We start from the raw sequence: 18,551 nt of genomic DNA, 5'->3' as shown, positions 1-18,551 counted from the left end.
CTTGGAGCATTGCTATGATCATCAATCCTACAGTTTCCTCTTACCTATATAAATTCTATCAAATCTCTCTCGATTATCCTAAGTGATTTCTCTCACCTATTCTCTGGTATGTTCCACTGGTCTTATTATTATATAACAGATTAACAATAAAAAAACAATTATTATTATTACTTGCCTAGGTCTATGATCTATTTAACTTTTTTACACATATTTTCCCTTGATTTCTCTATTACATTAATTAAATTCGAATTTAATTCGCTATACATTTAATTATGGATCCATGTTTTTAGCCATTGCGAAGCTTAAAATAAATTTTAAGCGTATAAAAATATTATTTTAAAAATAACTTTTTAAATCAGGAGAGTTTATAAACTTTATAATTTATACAGCATTTTCGAAAAGATTATCCTAGAATTATAGCTCTGGTTCTGCTAAATATAAAAATTCGAAACTTTAAAAACAATAGATCTATAAGCTGTGTTTTTCCACGTTCTTTTCATATTTTGAACTTTGACCTTTAAAGGTCAGAACGGTTGTAACTTTAAAATTTTAAGCGGTAGCCTATATCTCGTAACATATCACTTTGATTCATATTATTGCAAATCACCAATTCAATATTATTTTAAATAAAACACACCAATCAGAAATTATACCGAAACGATTTATGATTTCATTTTCTCATAACTAAGGGCTACTTTTACAGAAGATTTTTTAACAGTTTATTTAACGTTTTAATATATACCATAAATGAAAAATTAATTTAATTAATAAACGTTAAAGTCCACATTTAATTTCCATTTGTGTGTGAGAATTACACTGGTATATTATATTTATATTCAATAAAAATTTGCTTGTATAAAATATTAGGTACAATACGTGCATTAGAAAATGTTAGATTTCAACGGGTCCACAAGATGGGGCTACAATCGGTGGGAAAGGGGTCAACTTCATTTTCTTAAATGGGACTCTTATATTTTATTGAATATTATGATTCTACAACAAAAATAAATTTTATCTAAAACATTTTATTTCAAAGAACGCACTCATTGGAAGATATAAAAGCCTGAATTTTTACGCTGCTGCCAAAGGGTCCACGCATGAATCAGTGGATATCTGTGAAGTTCATTGAAAAAGCAAAGAAAAATGTGGAAAAAATCAATAGGAAACTGTTATAGTTCTGTTGAATCAAATGTCCTCTTTCGCAATATTCCTTTAACACAAGCGCACAGTGACTGAATAGATAAAACCACTAGAATCACGAACCACTAGGTCCTGGGATCGCGCCTCTACAACAAACTGGCCACGTGGAGGTTTCCGGGTTTTCTTTACGTTAGTAACACTTAAATAGTAGCCAGTTTTGCATAAAGACCTCCCGGGAGGCGATCGCCCCATGTGTTGAGTTGCCGTAATTGAATAAAACCAACATTATCACAAGTTTGATATCTTTAATACACTGTGACCAATGTTCGCTCTAATTTTTTTGTAGCTGAGCGGAACATCTACTTCTCTGAGCAAAAAAAGATTTTGCTGAGCAGATTCTGAGCAAAAAAATTTTATGAGCATATATATATATATATATATATATATATATATATAACATGATTATTGCTACGTATATATATATATATATACGTAGCAATAATCATGTTGCAAATAGAGTGATAAATAAGTAAACAACGATTCAAATCAGTGTGCATGCTCGCCTGCGCGGCACATAGATTCTCGTGCGCGGCCGCGCAGCCACGCAGGTTGGAGGGAACATTGACTGTGACACTAGTTTTCGCATCAGTTTATTATGTAAACAAAAAGAATGATTCCACCAAATAATTTGCTAATGAATTTTAGTATATTTCTTACTTTTATATAGTGAATTTCATGAATATCCACTAATTTATGCATGCATGGCACTGCGTAAAACTTCAAACGCTCATAACGCTTATAAGTGCATCTTTTGAAAAAAATTTTAGATAAAAATTTGCCTGTTTTTGATGTAGAATCATAATATGGAATAAAAACTGAGGATTTCTATTTAATAAAATGTAGATGAAAACGTTTTCACCGATGATAGCATCATCTATGACGAAACTGATAGCCCATCTTGTGTCCTGTATGTTGCCTATTTAACAAATGTTAAATCATTTTTATTGGGAGCGATGAACAATTTTAAATTAACTCCATTAATATTTATTTGTTGTTTTGATTTCAATTTTAGAAATGAACGCATTTGATTGGTCAATATTCAAATTGAAAAATGGTCGTGCGCTGTTAACCCGATTCGTTTGATTGGTCAATTTTGAAAATAATTTATGACTCAAAGTTAAATTTCAAAAAATGGTTTAAAATTAACTGTATTTTCATATTTAAATATTTATTATTATTTTTATTCAGTGGTATATTTTTTATATAATTAAAAATTATTATTTAGGCTGCCTTCTGTTTTACACTGCTTTTTTTAATATAAAAGACATTAAATGCTATCACAAACTATTGTTACGTAGGTTAGTAAATTAATATAATAATTTAAATGTAGAAAAGGCAAAAATTCAGCATGGAATAATAGTAAAATACCAAAAACAATCAACACCAAACTATTCACTTTTATAGGCAAATGCATTAAGGAGCGACGTTATGTAATCAATATTCAAAAGCATTAAAAACTATCAGAAAGTTTTAAAAAATGTTTAAAAAATTAACAGAATAATCTAAATACAGAAAAAGTAAAAATCCAACATTTAATTTTTACAAAATACCCAAAAACTTAACTCAAAATAAACCAATCTGATTAGCAAATGCATTAATGAGCAGCTTATCTTATGAATATTCAATGTAAATATATTTGTGTATATTTAATTTATAATTTCCTTATATAAATATTTAGAACCAGCATAATATTCAACGAATAATCTATTTTAATAAAAAGAAATTGTATATAAACAGGAGGTATTTTAGTCTTTAGAACTAAGAGTCTTTATCCATAATTGAAATAATCATTAGACATGATTAAAGTAAGTAATCTTACCTCATTAACTATGAAAAATTAATACGAATTTTCATTTAATTTAATGAGTTCATATTGAGAATATATTTCTTGTTAAGTATTTGATCTTTATGTACATCTGAAGCTTAATTTAATGCTAAATAACAATTCATTTATTATTTTCTTCACGATAAAATTATTTTCCATCAATTAATCATAATTTGTATACGGAATTTTCTTCGTGTCTTTATTTATTTTATATTTAATATTCTTTAATCATAATCTAATATAATGATTCTTATTCAAACTTTAATCCTCTTATCATAATAATTATCTCGTAAATTTTCCAAAAACATATATTAACTTATTGATAAATCACTTATCGTTTATTCAAACATTATTTTCTTTTTTGTTTCCTATCAAAATATTCTAAAATTTATATGAGAAATTATCTTAATATTTTCATTGTAAATGTAAATTATAGTTTCTATTAATATTAGGGGCTAATTAAATATAATTCATCTTAGTACAGAAGAAAGGCGAATGGGAGAATATAATATATTTAATAATAAATTAACAAACCGAATATTCAGTCATTTTATATAAAATTTATTTGCAATTATTGAATTTTTATTCACGCAATAAATTGTAATTTATGGTATTTTATTATTTTTTAACCCATTAATACGACAGTCTATGTTTAAGGATGGTCGTTTGACCACTGTATAATTTGAAAAAACAAATGTTAACTGTGTTAAATTCAGTTATAAAATATAAATTCTTTGAAAATATACTTAATATTAAAATAGATCCACAAATTTGATGTCTAAATGTTATATAATTGAATTGAGAATTTATGGGCAGAAGTTGACATACCTGGTTCTGTGATAACATCTCGAATTGCATTTATTGCATGCTCTGAGACATGTGGATATCGGATCGCTTCTCTTATTAATTCAAGCTTTATTATCAAATTTAAATATTTATGTTGAAATTATAGCTTAAACTTCTAACCTCATTTCGTTATAAAATACATAATTTTTAAGTACTGTTTACATAAGTCCAGTTGAAAAAATGAAGTTTAGATATTTAGAAACACAATCCTTATAAATTATTAGGCTGCACTTTTCAGATATACAATTCGATTTTTAAAATATAAATTTCACGATATTTGTCCTTGATTTATAACTTATTTGCAATTTAAAACACTATTTTTATTGTGTAGATCCGTGTAATAATCAAATATTATAAAATATACTAAAGGTTTATTAATATTAATTTAAATGCACTTGGTTCCTATTATCAATAGCCTATATACAAATATATATATAAACTGTTTGATTATTCAGGCATTAAACATATCAAATCACCGAATTGGGAATTCATATTCAGTTGAAGCTATTCAACTTTATAGATCGTTACTTATAGTTAATCTCATTTATCTCTAGAGATTCGAAATGAATTAAAATTTTGAATATCTATTAAAATGAATAACATAAATTTATGTTTAAATCTAAAAAAAAAGCAAATAAATAAAACGTTATTTTATTATATTTAACAAGAATTTTTTTTCAAAAAATAAATGATGAATTTTACAAGTAATTATTTAATTGTTTTAGAAATTAGTTTGAAATTTTGTAAATAGTTTAATGCAAATCAATTTTCAATAATTTTTCGAAGGGAAGAATAATTCTTTAACTCCCCCCGACTATTTTTAATTGTGTAATTTTACAAAAAATTCTTATAAATAATTAAAGCGTTAATTATTCGAGTACGTGTTTCGTAAAATAATTGAAGTTTTACAAGTAATTTTACAAGAGATTCTTACAAATAACCTTCCATCAATTATCTATAAAAATCTCGTGTAAAAACTGTAAACCTATTCAATCTTTAATATCAAGGGCTTAATATTAGCACCATTTTTATCAATAACATGGTATTAATTTTGTAAAATTAAAAAACTATTGGAAAATATTTAAATTAAACAATATTTATACTCTTCTTCTTCGATGATTTCCAAATTATACAAAAAAAAAAATAAAAAAATAAAAATAAACTTATAATCATTCAAATTTCTTCCAATGGTTAAGCACGATTAAACTTAAATACAGTCATTATTCTTAATTACTCTCTCGGGTAGGTTTGATGTATAAATTAAAAATGTGTTTATATTGAAGAATAAACACAATAAAAACTAAAAAATTAAAGTTTGTTACAATTTAGAAGGGAATTAAATAAATTATTTATTCATTTTAATTTTGTAATTTGCTTCCTGTCAGCTCTCTTCACTTTCTTTTCTTATATAAGAATTTATTTGTTTTTTATTACAAAAAATCTATTAAATATTTTAAAATAAAAATATGAATAAAATAAAGAAAAATTTATTTTATAATATTTAAAAATAAAACATTTTATTAAAAGTACATTTGTATTCATTATAAATTTATGCTTTAATTTAGGTCAAAAATTTGTTTTTTTTTTTCTTACAGAAAATTAAAAAGAATTATTTAAGATTTATTTCTTTTTATTTTCTGTTACTCTTTTAAACTAAAAATATAAATAAAATTAAAATTAGTTCCTAGTATTTAGAAGATGAAATTTCTTTTCTTATGATCATGTCGCACGTGAATTGATGTTTAAAATTGTCTCGTGACTTTAATATGATTTTTTTTCGTATTTTTCTTATTTAACATTATAAACAATTTATTTAATTTGTATCTTTTTCAATGAATTTAAATAAATAAAAATAAAATTAATTCATATTTATAATATTTAAATTACAAATTTTTCTTCTAAAATAAATTCACATTGAATATGTATTTATGCTGTTTTATTATAATAAAAACATAAAATTAATATGTAAAAAAATTAAATTAGATTAAAAATTACTTATTTACTTAACGTAAATCATTTAAGTAAAAATAATTTAAAATTTTTTCATTTTTTTTTATTATTTTGAAATTATTTGTTAATTAAGCTCTATATTATTTACTTTCAAATTGATTTGTATGCTTAAAAAAACTTTAATTTTAATATATTTTAAGAAAAAAATAAGAAATTATTTCTAACTTTAAAGAAAAAAACAATAATAATTAGATTTCCTTGCAGTTTAATTTAATTTTTTTTTTAATATTGAAAACTTTATTAATAAATTACGAAATAATTTTTATTTATTTTCATTTCTTAAAATTAATTTTCTGCATTTTAACAAAGAAAAATATGAAAATAAATATTTAATTAAGTAAAAAAATAAGGGATTATTTAATAGAATGTAAAAGTTAAAGAATAAATTATAAATTGCATTTTATATGAACGTAATATTTCATTTCAATGTAGTCGAATCGCATTTAAAGGGGAAAGAAAGATGTAGAATAAAAATTGCAAGCATCAGAAGTAGCTTAAATGTGTTTACGGAAAAGTTACCTTACCATCAAGTGTCGGTTGCCATAGTGACGTATCCATTTGACAAAAGAGTGGGCAATTGCGGGTATAAGTACTACTGCCTAGGAATTAAGTACTACATATTGTATTATTATAAATGGAAGAGGATAAGATAATTATTACGTAGTGAACCTATTTTTTGTTAACATATCGCTACCCAAATCTTATTTATCATGCAATAAGTAAATTCTATTGTGACGTAATATGCTTTCATTGATTTAAAACGTCACGTCAATTACTGTAAAATACATTCGAAATTCCCTATAAAATAATTGTTATCAGGTTGAGAATGTTTCGCGTTATTTATTATTTAATACTGAAGAATTTAAAATAGAGTTGAATATAAAAAAAAATTTAGTTTTTATGTATTTTTCTTAATATATATGGTCTTTAATGAAAATTAATATGAAGATCATTATCACTATTATTGTCTTCATTACAATACCAGAGTCGTATTATCATCATATCATCAGCTTTAACGTCATTTTATTATCATATTAATGATTTTTCATCATCAGCATTCTCATGCTATCATGATACCATCGCTAGCATCATCGTTGCTACAACGTATCCCTCTCTAGGGGATGTACAGTACAGGTGTTGTTGCAGCTTCAGGCAATTTATACGTGAACAATGTAATTTAAAACTGTTTAAAAATTAAATTATATGAACAATTAATGAAACGTTATACATTTTTATTTAATTAAGCATCATTATAATTAAAATAAATGATTTTAAAAATTATACTTTTAAAATTTCCTAAGTAGTAATATATTTTTATAAAATACTTTAATTGTAATATTTAACGAATATTTTTCAGAATATTCTATAAGATTTATATATTATTACATAATAATTTATAGCTTATAATATTATAAAATAATCGAAATAATGATAAAAATATTCATTTAAATATAATAGAAATAATTTATTTCTATTATATTTAAATTTAATAGATTTTAATGTGTATATATATATACGTAAATATCATTTTATTTATTTCATTATTTTTATAAATTTTTCTATCTTTTAAATATATGAATATATTTATATAAAAATAAACTTGTGTTGTATATAGTGAAAAACATAAATTTTCCATCAGCAAGAAAACTTTATGCATTTTCTATGAATGATTGATACATTAAATCGAAGTTATGCAATTCCGAAGAAGTCGTCGACTAGAAATAAAATTTCCTTTTTACTTTTATTTATTCTTTTCTTTTCGAAAAGTATTCGAGACGTTTAGAGTATTGGTCATTTATAATTCTAGTTTTATAGTTCGCAGTGTGACGTAGTTTGCCATCATACCTGTCTAGTTTACCTTTCGGTTACCATGGTAACTATTGCTTAAATGTTGAAGGCAAAGTAGATGCAGAATTATTTCCCAAAAATACTTCTGTCAATACTTTTTTAATGTAAGATGTCTGTATGTCTGTTTTCTGCATTATCTTCAATGTACTTTGTCTTCTTTCTGTTTAATATAAAAAGATTTTATTTTGTTTAAATTTCAAAATTATTTTTAAATTTTTATATTATATAATTTAAGGTTTTAAAATTATTGGGCTGCAATTTAAAAATTGTAGGACTGTAAATTCACTATAGTCCATCTGATGTCTGTCCGTCAGACCTTCGTTAATGTCGAGAACGGAGTAAGATACATAAAAATAGAGACCATATAGGGAAAGCTTAGAGTCTAGAGACCCTGATTAATTTTTAAATTAAAATATGATTAAAAATTGCTGTCTGAATAATAATTATGCTAATTTTAAAATAATTTAATTGGTTTATTTAAGTAACTAAAAAATATATCTTTCTGCATAGATTATGGCCCAACAGTCGATTAACTGTTTTATTTTGCCTGTCATGTTTTGTCAAAAGATAGTGGGTCTGTAGCCTTTGGTCCCACAGCTTTCAGAATTCCTACGTAAGAAATCATTAGATAAACATAGTACTGTATATTAAAATTTTCATTCACAGTATTGTTTATTTTGTAAATATTCATAATAATATTACGAGGCCCCTAAAAAACAAAATTGTGAAAACATAATTAAATATGTGAATACCTAACTTCTGAGTTTTGAACCACCCCAATAATTCAAAACAGAAAATTAATATAAATTTTCAAAAAATTGTATAATTTTAATAAAATAAATGATCTCTCGCACGTTGTTGAATATCAAGACATTTGAATATCGTTTAAACAGATAAAAATATCTTAATTATTTAATATTTTTTTATATTCAAAAATAATTGAATTCTACTGTGTTGCAGAATGCCAAAGATCAGGTAAATTTTTTGTTGAATATTTCGCTGACTGACAAACAAAATTTCCATTTATACTAAAGCGGAAGTATTGTATGTTCGAATGTCTGTTCGTTAATTCATTCAGTAATGAAAAACAACAAAAACAGTAATATTTAATTGTAATTAAGTTTTAGATTAATTAAATTTTAAAAGAAAATATTTTATAAATAAACAATAATATATGACATTTTAATCATATAATATTCAAACATTCATTTTAAAGTTAATAATAGCAATTAACATATACTTGAAAATATCCAGTAATTATTTAATTAAATACTGTTTTAAACGTAATTAATTTCTTTTGAGAAAATAGCATTTATTAATTAATAATTGTATCATTAAAATGTAATTATTTACTTAGAATATTTCTATTTATATAATTAATGTCTACAGATTAATACATATAAAAATAATATCACCTGTTGGACATTACGTATACAGTATGTATACGATGAAGCTACGTCATTAGTGACATTTAATGACGTCACGGTGGTGTATGGCGTCATCAGTTAAGTCATCAAAGTGTCGAAATGAGACAATAAATTAGCATTTATATATTTATTACTTTAATTACTATAAATGTCTTCTTTTCTTTCGAATTTCAATCATTATTTTAATTTTAAACGCATTTTATTCGTCAAATTTAGTAATTTTAATTTCTCATTTGTAGATCTCTTACTTAACGGAAATTTAATCTTCAAATAGATGATTCTTGAAGTTTTATAGTGTTAGTTCTTATTTAATATTCATATAGAGTACGTTCGTCCCTCCTCTTTGTCACTCTCGAAAGTGTTACTAGCCTTCGAAGGCCCCGTGTTTTTCGTTTTGGTCACTTTACTATCTTGCCCATGTCTTTTTGAAATTATTTTTTTGTTGTGTTTTTAATATTCAGCCATCAAAATTAAGAAATTAGTCGATTCTAGATGATGTATTATCTCTATTTCTATTCTAGTCGCCATGTTTGTTTATGCTTTCATTTCTACAACTCATAGAAGTGTATCTTGGTTTTCCATACCTTTAAATATGCCTGTATTTGCTGTTTTTTATGTTTCTTCATTATTGTAAAATTCGTATACACTGTGGCGTACTTATGGGGGTTAGCGTATGAGTGTTACATCCCCAGACGCTTTAAGAATAAAGTTTGAACTGAAAAATTTGTAAATAAACTGTACTTTATAGAACGTTTAATTTTTCTTCTTTCGGATTGTATCTTTTATTAATACGTCATTCTCCTGGATCACCAGAGCAAAATCTTAGTTACGTCACTGGGTTTATTTGTTTCTTCTAATAAAGTAATTAGTGAATATATAAAAAGTAACAAATGAAAAGCATTAAACTCGCTCGTATACACTATAAATGCATGCCTGGATCACAAAGAAATGACATTATGAATACACTATTTGGATAACAAAGAAATGAGTGGTAAAATCGAACACTGAAAAGTCTTTTACCATTCGTTTCTTTGTGATACAAAAGAGGGACGAGTGTATAGATGTAAAACGTTATAATTGAGAGTACGGATTTGAAAATTATAAATATAAATATGTTATTCGAATTTATAATTATAAAAATTTTAAATTAAAAATTTTATTTTATTTTTTAACTTTTACAGATAAAAAATACAATACTATTTATATTTTCGTACATGTAAATACAAGTAACATTTTTATATTAATTTTTAAATAATTATGTTTTGTTACATTTTAAAATTTTCACGCAAAAGTAAAGTGAATTACATGAAAACACGCAACTTTTTCTGTAATTTAAAAAAATACATGAATTTTTCAGCACTTTATATCAATTCAATCGCAGAATTTCGTACTTGAATTCTTACAAAAATCTACAAAATAACTTTCAACTGCAGAAATTTCTTTTATGAAAAGAGAGTTCCAGATGTGTGAGACAGATTGAAATACTTTAATATTCTTAAAATATATATTATCGTTTAAATATATATGAATTTCTTTAGGACATAGAATACTTTCTGTAAAGATTCAAATATAAGATAACCTTTGAACTATTGAAATATATTTTAAGGACTATTAATGAATGAATAATCGTTACTATTGATAGTAACATAATAAAACCTGTTTAAACAGAATTTTCCCCGGGACTCTCTGGAATTTTTCGTTTTATGGAGGGTTATGTTTCAATTAATTAACTCTTCTATAGAATTGGAGAGCAATGTTGCTTTGTCGCAGTCACTTTCCAGACAATGAAAGTAGAATTTTAATAAAGAAAAAAATTACAGCATCATTTATGATTAAAATTTAGCTAAAGTTACGCTGAAAAATTTTGTTTCACTCAAGTTAAGTCATGCAATTGGTTTCCAATGTCTTCTATTTCCGCGTTACACAGGTTTTCGGTCTATAACGTGAAATTTCGAAAAGGAACGACTTGATAGTCAAGTTTCTGTTTTGTACAGGGTCCGTTTTAGACAGGTTTTATTTTATAATAATAAAATAAATAAAATGAAAATTCCAAATAAATTCATAAAGCTAAACTCAGCTTTTATTTATGCCCTTAATAATAATTAAATATTGCTTTATTCTTAAAGCTTACATATAACAATAAAAATTTTTATACAGTATTACTCATTTAATTTAATTTTAATTTTAATTTTATATTAAAGTAAAAATTTATTTTAAAAAATTATACAAAAAATTAGAAATAAAAATAGTATATTTGGTATGAGATACACGAAGAGAAAGTATTTTTAGGGGAAGAAAAAATAAAAGAAATCTGATAGTTTGAGTATGGTTCGTTTTTATCGAACGTGGTAATTTCTTATAAGTTAATGGTTGGTTACTTCCAGTGCTTTCTGAAGGAATTGTCACCAAGATATGACTACTGCCCCTTTGGATAAGAATGGTAGCTAGCTAACATTAACTTACTTACATATCTGCAACCTTAACTGTTCCTGCTTTGTTTGGTTTGCTAATGGAATTGAAAGAATACACCTTCCTTCAATAAACTCCAAACCTGTACATTGCTTTATACCGTTTTAATGAAAATATCTTTATTATATTTTTAATAATATAATTGTGAATACTAAATTTATAAACCTGATTTTTTTAATTAAGTAAAAAGAAATATTAGAAATTTAATGCTATAATTTATGTATTTTGCATCATTTTTAGAGAATATAAATTATGGAGAATTTATATATATATTTAACCTTTTTTTTTGCAAACATTGAAAAGTAAACCAGCAACGAGTTGCTCAACTTTTCCGGCAACCATTAGAAGTTTGGTGTCACCATCTGTTATCATATTTTATTAAAAACCGTTTTATATTTTTAATTATTATAAAATGGCAAAACGCCCACTTTTGAAGGTAAGGACGAGTTTTATAAAAAAAATTTTAAATGCTAATAACGAGTAAAATCGTAATTAAGTCCGACTCTACTGGAAATACGACACACGATCACATTATCTCCCCACAACCTCGACCTTTAACCACTAAAATTTAACAGCTTCAATCTCCCTAATACACAAACCTCCCTGCAAAATTTCAGAAATTTTCGACAAAATGTAGATGAATTATTAAGCTTCAAATTATGGTGAACGAAAAGTAAACAAAATCGTGCTACCCAACCACACATTAACTTCCATACAAATAGAAAACACTCCGAATCTTTTACATTTCTCGACGTTTCAAAGTCCCTTGAGTCAAAAAATGTAAAATTTCCGGGGTAGGAGTTCATTTCTTGACCGATCACCATATTTCTTCATGTTATATATGACAGCCGGAAAATAATACAAATTGGTTTGCGTAATTTTACAACTAATTCTTGCATATTTTAATTATGAATAAGCATTACATAAAATTTTTCTTTGAAATAACATTTTCCTGTTTATTTTATAGATTTTTGTCAAGTTTAACTTGAGGAACGATATAACATTACTTAGTAATAGAGACGTGAATTTCTGGGAGTCACCATCTATTAGTTGAGAAATAACACTATAAAAGAACTCGTTATTTAATTATAATTTTTCAACATTTAATCATAAATTAAATTTCTGGTATATTTTCTACCGCGCCTTATTTTAAATTTTAATATAATTGGGTTGCAATTTTTAAATTATAGATGTATGAATTCCCACTGTCGTCCGTCCGTTCGTCCGTCCGTTATTATTAATCTCGAGAATGGAGTTAGGCAGAAAAAAATTGAGAATTTATTATTTTTAAAATACAATTTAAATATTACTTTTTAAAACATATTTTAAGATATTTATTTTGGTAACTGCAAAATTCTAATCTAGAATTTGAATGTCACATGCTATTTTCAATAATCCAAAACAGCAATATATGACATTTGTAGTGATCTAACGACAACAAAAGATATAAAATTTCATAAGAAAATGGAATTTCCTTTTGTATTTTTGTTTATTAATATAAAGAAAATAAAATAAATTGAAGAAAAAAATCATATTACAGAAATTCAAAATTAATTTAATATTTATATGTTTATTAATTTGTAAATTAAATATTCCTCCATTAATTTACTAAAAAAACAATAAGATTATTATGTATTGATTGGGCTGCAATTTGAGAAAAATTGTAGAGCTATAAATTTCTACTGCCGTCCGTCTGTTCGTCTGTCCTTCCTTAATTTCAAGAAAGGTTATATATTATACAGATGAAAGTGGAGAACATGTATCAGAAGCGGGTGGAAGGAGGAAGCAACTAACTATATACGAACCTCCGGTTTAGTAGAGTGCCACGTTATTTTAATTCGAAATATCCCCTTAAATGAGTTAGTTAGATGTTGCACGACTGAATTGCTAACAGGAAAAGTATGATTTACAGGGGACGACACTACTAATTTGAGGTGGAGAGCATATATTTTAAATTAAATAAATTAAAAATATGATTAAAAATTGCAACCCGGCATTGTGACGATGCCACAATAAATAATTGTTCGTTAGTATTATATACAGTATTTGATTAGGTTTATATATTTGTTAAAAATTATAAAAGGAAAATTATAAATATCTTCAAAAGATATTTTATTTTTTATTTTTTTAAAAAATATTATTAAATAATTCTACTTTTATATATTTCAACGAATAACTTAAAAAATTATTCCAGAAAAACATGAAATTTCATGACACTTACAACATAGATATGCCTTTAGTTTGGCCAGAATCGAATTAAGCATTAGAAATTTGAGAAAAATTAAAAATTTTAATTAAAATAATTTTTATCTAGCATGACTCGAAAGTCAGACTTTAAAGACTAAATTCAAATATTTATTACATATAAATTTTGCAAGAAATGTTTATAATGAGAAATTCTTTTTGTTCAATGCATAAATTATATCGCTTCCACAGACTTTCACAAGCAAGAATACGATTACTTAATTTTTGGGTTACCCTCTATAATTTTTCTAATAATACTTATTTTAAGAATTCTTTATATATTTTTTCTAGTTGTCTTATATTTAAGAATTGTTACATATGTCAATAGCAAGTTATTGAGTTTTTTCGAGTAATTGATTATTCGATCTGATTAATGATTGATCATTCATCAGTATGATTGATTATTAATAATGACTTCTATGAACTGTGTGATAATTAGTATGAATTATACATCATCTCCTTAACTGTATTGTTCTTTTGAAGTATATAAGAAAATAAAAAAAATAAAATATAGATCGGTTTTTAGTAATTTTATAGTTATAATAATTTTATTATTTTGTGAATAAATAATCGTTAATATATGCAAAGATTCATATTTAATGGAAGGACGCTTTTATGTAGAAAAACAATAGCGAAATTATATTAAATAGGAAAGGATTTTTTTTTGAAAAGTTGTAAGAAACACCCATTTTTTATTACTTTATTAAATTTTTTCGTATATTTTTATGATTTGAGGACAAGGAGGCCCCATCTCATCTTATGCCCTATATAAAATTCCAACCCAGGAGATTCACGTCGCTTTACCTTGGTCTCCCAGCTGTGTTGCAATTCATAATAACTCTTTACCTAAATTCATTAAATAATTGTAAATAATGCTTTAAAAATTTAATAAAGAATAATCGATGATCAGGCAAGTTTTGGGGGAAAAAATTAATAATGGTCATTAAAAATAGACAAATGGCACTCGAATGACAGTATTCTAGGAGCTATTAAGAGTCGATGTTTAATGCCTCGTGGGGCCTAAAATATTGGTCTCTTTTTCTTTTTAGATTTTGTTTTGCTCTGATAACGTAATCGATGTCACTCTTCGATTGTATAATTTAGATTTTCTGTAAGCAGTCTGCTACTCTTCAACTATTTCATGTTAGTGAATCATTGAGGCCAATTTAGCCTCAATAATATAGATGTTGATATTTTCTTTACTGAATTTTTATATTATAGTATTTTGTAAAAACTATATTTAAGATTTATTATATAAAAATACTAATTTTTGATTATTAATTTACAATACAATTAATTCATTATAATTCATTATAATTCATTAGCGTATTCGCCATGAAATGGAGGAAGAAGGCATCAGGAATAGGTTAATACATACATTTTTTTCGTAAATGAATTTAATAACACTTATATACATAAATATAACCTAGAATATATAATATATTTAAGAAAGAAAACGTATATTTACGTTCGTTACATTTTACTTATTTGTTTTACGGTGGTATATGCTTCTCTGCTCTCCTCTGAATATGTCATATTATAACTTATACAGTCTGTAACATAAAACAAACAGAAATAAATAAAGCCCACATTTTCAGATTTTAAAACATTAAAATTTTCATTGTTTATAACATTAAGCATTCTCTTATAATGAATTAAAACCGTATGAATTATACATAACAAACATGAACTGTTTACAATTAACTAAAAATTATTAAGAAAGATGAAAAATTTTGCAATAAATTAATTTTCATTTTTATTTTTCTACTTGAATTTCTCAATTCAATCATTTTTATATTCTATTACGATAGGTAAAGTATTTGTTACATATTTTTTTTCCATGTTTTTACACTGTTTTACTATAAACATTTTTCTCACGTATCTTATATCTATCGGCATTCGCTGTTCACATTTTAGGAATACTCTTTTTCAATATAACTACAAAATTCTGTGAAATAGATAGGTTATATCACAGAATAAAATATATAAAGTGTTATTACATACATAGGCATTCAATATATCTTTTCCGAATTATTAAATACTGTTGATATTTATGTGAAATTTTAAGAAATTCATTGCCATTTTATTTACTTTTACCCAAAAAATATATAACTCAAATAATAAAATATATATCTTTTGATATTTTAATCAATGTAAACGTTCCTTAAAGCATTCAAAATTAAATTGTATTTATTAATATTATAGAAAAGTAAATAAAATTCAATTTAAAAAATTCACGAAAATATTAAAAAATTTTCACGTGAAATTAATGAAAGAAAACACAGAAATTCTTCAATCCTTGTGTTTTCTTCGATTAAATTTTTGTGAAAATTGTTTAAGATTTTCTTGTAAAAACTTTTTAAATATAATTTTCTTTTTGTCTATTTAATAGTTTATACTATTTTCATGCAACTTTACACGATTTTATGCATTAAAGGTATTGCTTATTGAAGTATCTTTGCGTATTGCAAGATGCCATGCAAGCTTGAAATCAAATCAGAAAGCGTTAAAACGGAATGGAAAACAATGTATATATATATATATCTAACTAAGCTTTACTCCATTAAATATTAATTAATTATATTCTAAAACTCATTATTTTATAGAGAATTTTGTAGTTTTGTATAATAATTTCAATATTTAAATATTCTTGAATGATGTAACACAGTAATTTGCCATATTCTTTAACATTACCTACCCCCCAATTTATATATTGGATAGTTAGTTGTTGGCTGTTTGATTTATGTAATTAATTGCTGTCGACTAATTAACAGAACGAAATTTTAATCTGTTGTACGCCCGGATTTAATTAGAAAAAGTTAAAAAAAAAATTTAAATTATTGGCCAAGATTCATTTCGAATTATTAAATTTCATTCTAAATTCTGTAACATTATCTGACATAAACATTAAAAATGCAATTGTGAAGGAAGAGAAGTGATTTCTGACTAATCAGAAAGTAATTTTTAGGACAATTAAGTTTCTGCTCATAAAATTCTTTGGCGATAAGAAAATATAATTTAGTTTTTTCGAAAAAAAATGACAATAATATTTAAATATAAAAAGTATTTTTTTAGATGAAATTTATAATTAAGTCTGTAAAATATTTTCTAATTAAAAAAAATGAACTTTTAACTAGTTAGAAATTAAAAAATTGTATTTAATATCTAAAAAAATATATCAGTACTTTAAATTATATAAAATATAGTACAGTGAAACCTGTTTAAAACGGAAAGTATCAGCTAGAATTTTTCGGTTTACACAGGTTCCCGTCTTGTAGAGGGTCCGCTTTAAACAAACTTAACTGCATTTTATTTTAAAATTTTAATGCGTTAAATAATTATTTACGTTAGAATAAACGAAATTATAAATTAAAAAAAAATACCGGGTTACAATTTTTACTCGTATTTTAATTTAAAATACCACGTGACTTTCGATTTAGACCGGAAGTTTGTATGCAGTTAATCGGTGGTTATGGCCCTTAAGTATTTCATATCTGGTCTCGATGGTCATATATCTAACTCCTTTTTTTCGAGATTATCGAAGAACAGACGGACAGCCGGACGGACGACGGAAGGATGTAAGGTTTGATTGCAGCCCCAAAATGATTTCTTAATATTATAATTAAAATTGACTTTAAAAAAGTATTTTGCTATAATTTTCAAATGAATAAAACAATTTTTCACGTTGACAATTCGCCGTTCTATGGAATTACTATTCTTATGAGTTCTGTATACTAATTTATTGGCTCGGAATAATAGTTATTACCTAAGAAGGCGTAACGTAAAATTACATATTAATGTTGTAGGATGTTAAATAGAACTTCAGCAAAATTTATATATTCCATCAAAAAATATATCTAATAAATACTATTATTATTTAGATTACGTTACTAAATTTAAGGGGAAAAAATTACAAGAATATTCATTGTATTATATTTTGTATGAGTATATTTAATAAATTTTTGATTAAGGTTAAAATGTAATAAGATTGAATAGAGAGGATTATCCGAAGAATTTATAAATAAATAATGACTTATTTTATGTATTCATTATCATCATCATCATCGTTATCACAATTTCTTGTTTTATCTGAATAATTGAATTTCGTTGTTTTTATTTTATCATATTTCCAGCAAGTCTTATCTCTATTTCTCTATCCTAATAACTGATTTTCACGAATTTTCTCTCTTGTTTCCACAGTTAAACATCTTTTTAAAACGTAAATTCAATCATTTAGATAGACTAAGAGGAGAATAATGACGTGTATATAAAACAAGCCATTGTGTATTCAGAAATTATTCAAATAAATCTTACCATTTTTTTCAATTTCACTGTTTTGTTTTCCATTTATATATTTATAGTTTGGATTTGTCTATTATTTTTATTAAAAAATTTCAGAAAAATTAAATAAATATTAAATTTTAAATCTATTCGAATTTAATAATTAAGTTTAACATAAGAAAAAGCTGAGAAATTTGTATTTGTTTACATATAAAATTTTTATAATAATGAGATCAACCTGAACTAAAAACTATTTTATTTTCTGAAAAAATAAATAAAAATATTGATAAATCATTCCAGAGGGAAGCTTATATCTTCATCGTTGAAGTCATAAAGTATATAGTATATAGATACATTGTATAAATATATCAGTGGCGAGTTATCCTATGGGAAATTGTTTG

The sequence above is a fragment of the Centruroides vittatus genome, unplaced genomic scaffold, assembly GCF_030686945.1.
Source record: "Centruroides vittatus isolate TY-2023 unplaced genomic scaffold, ASM3068694v2 contig_150, whole genome shotgun sequence".
Lineage (NCBI taxonomy): Eukaryota > Metazoa > Arthropoda > Arachnida > Scorpiones > Buthidae > Centruroides > Centruroides vittatus.
Note: the sequence above shows the minus strand (reverse complement) of the source record.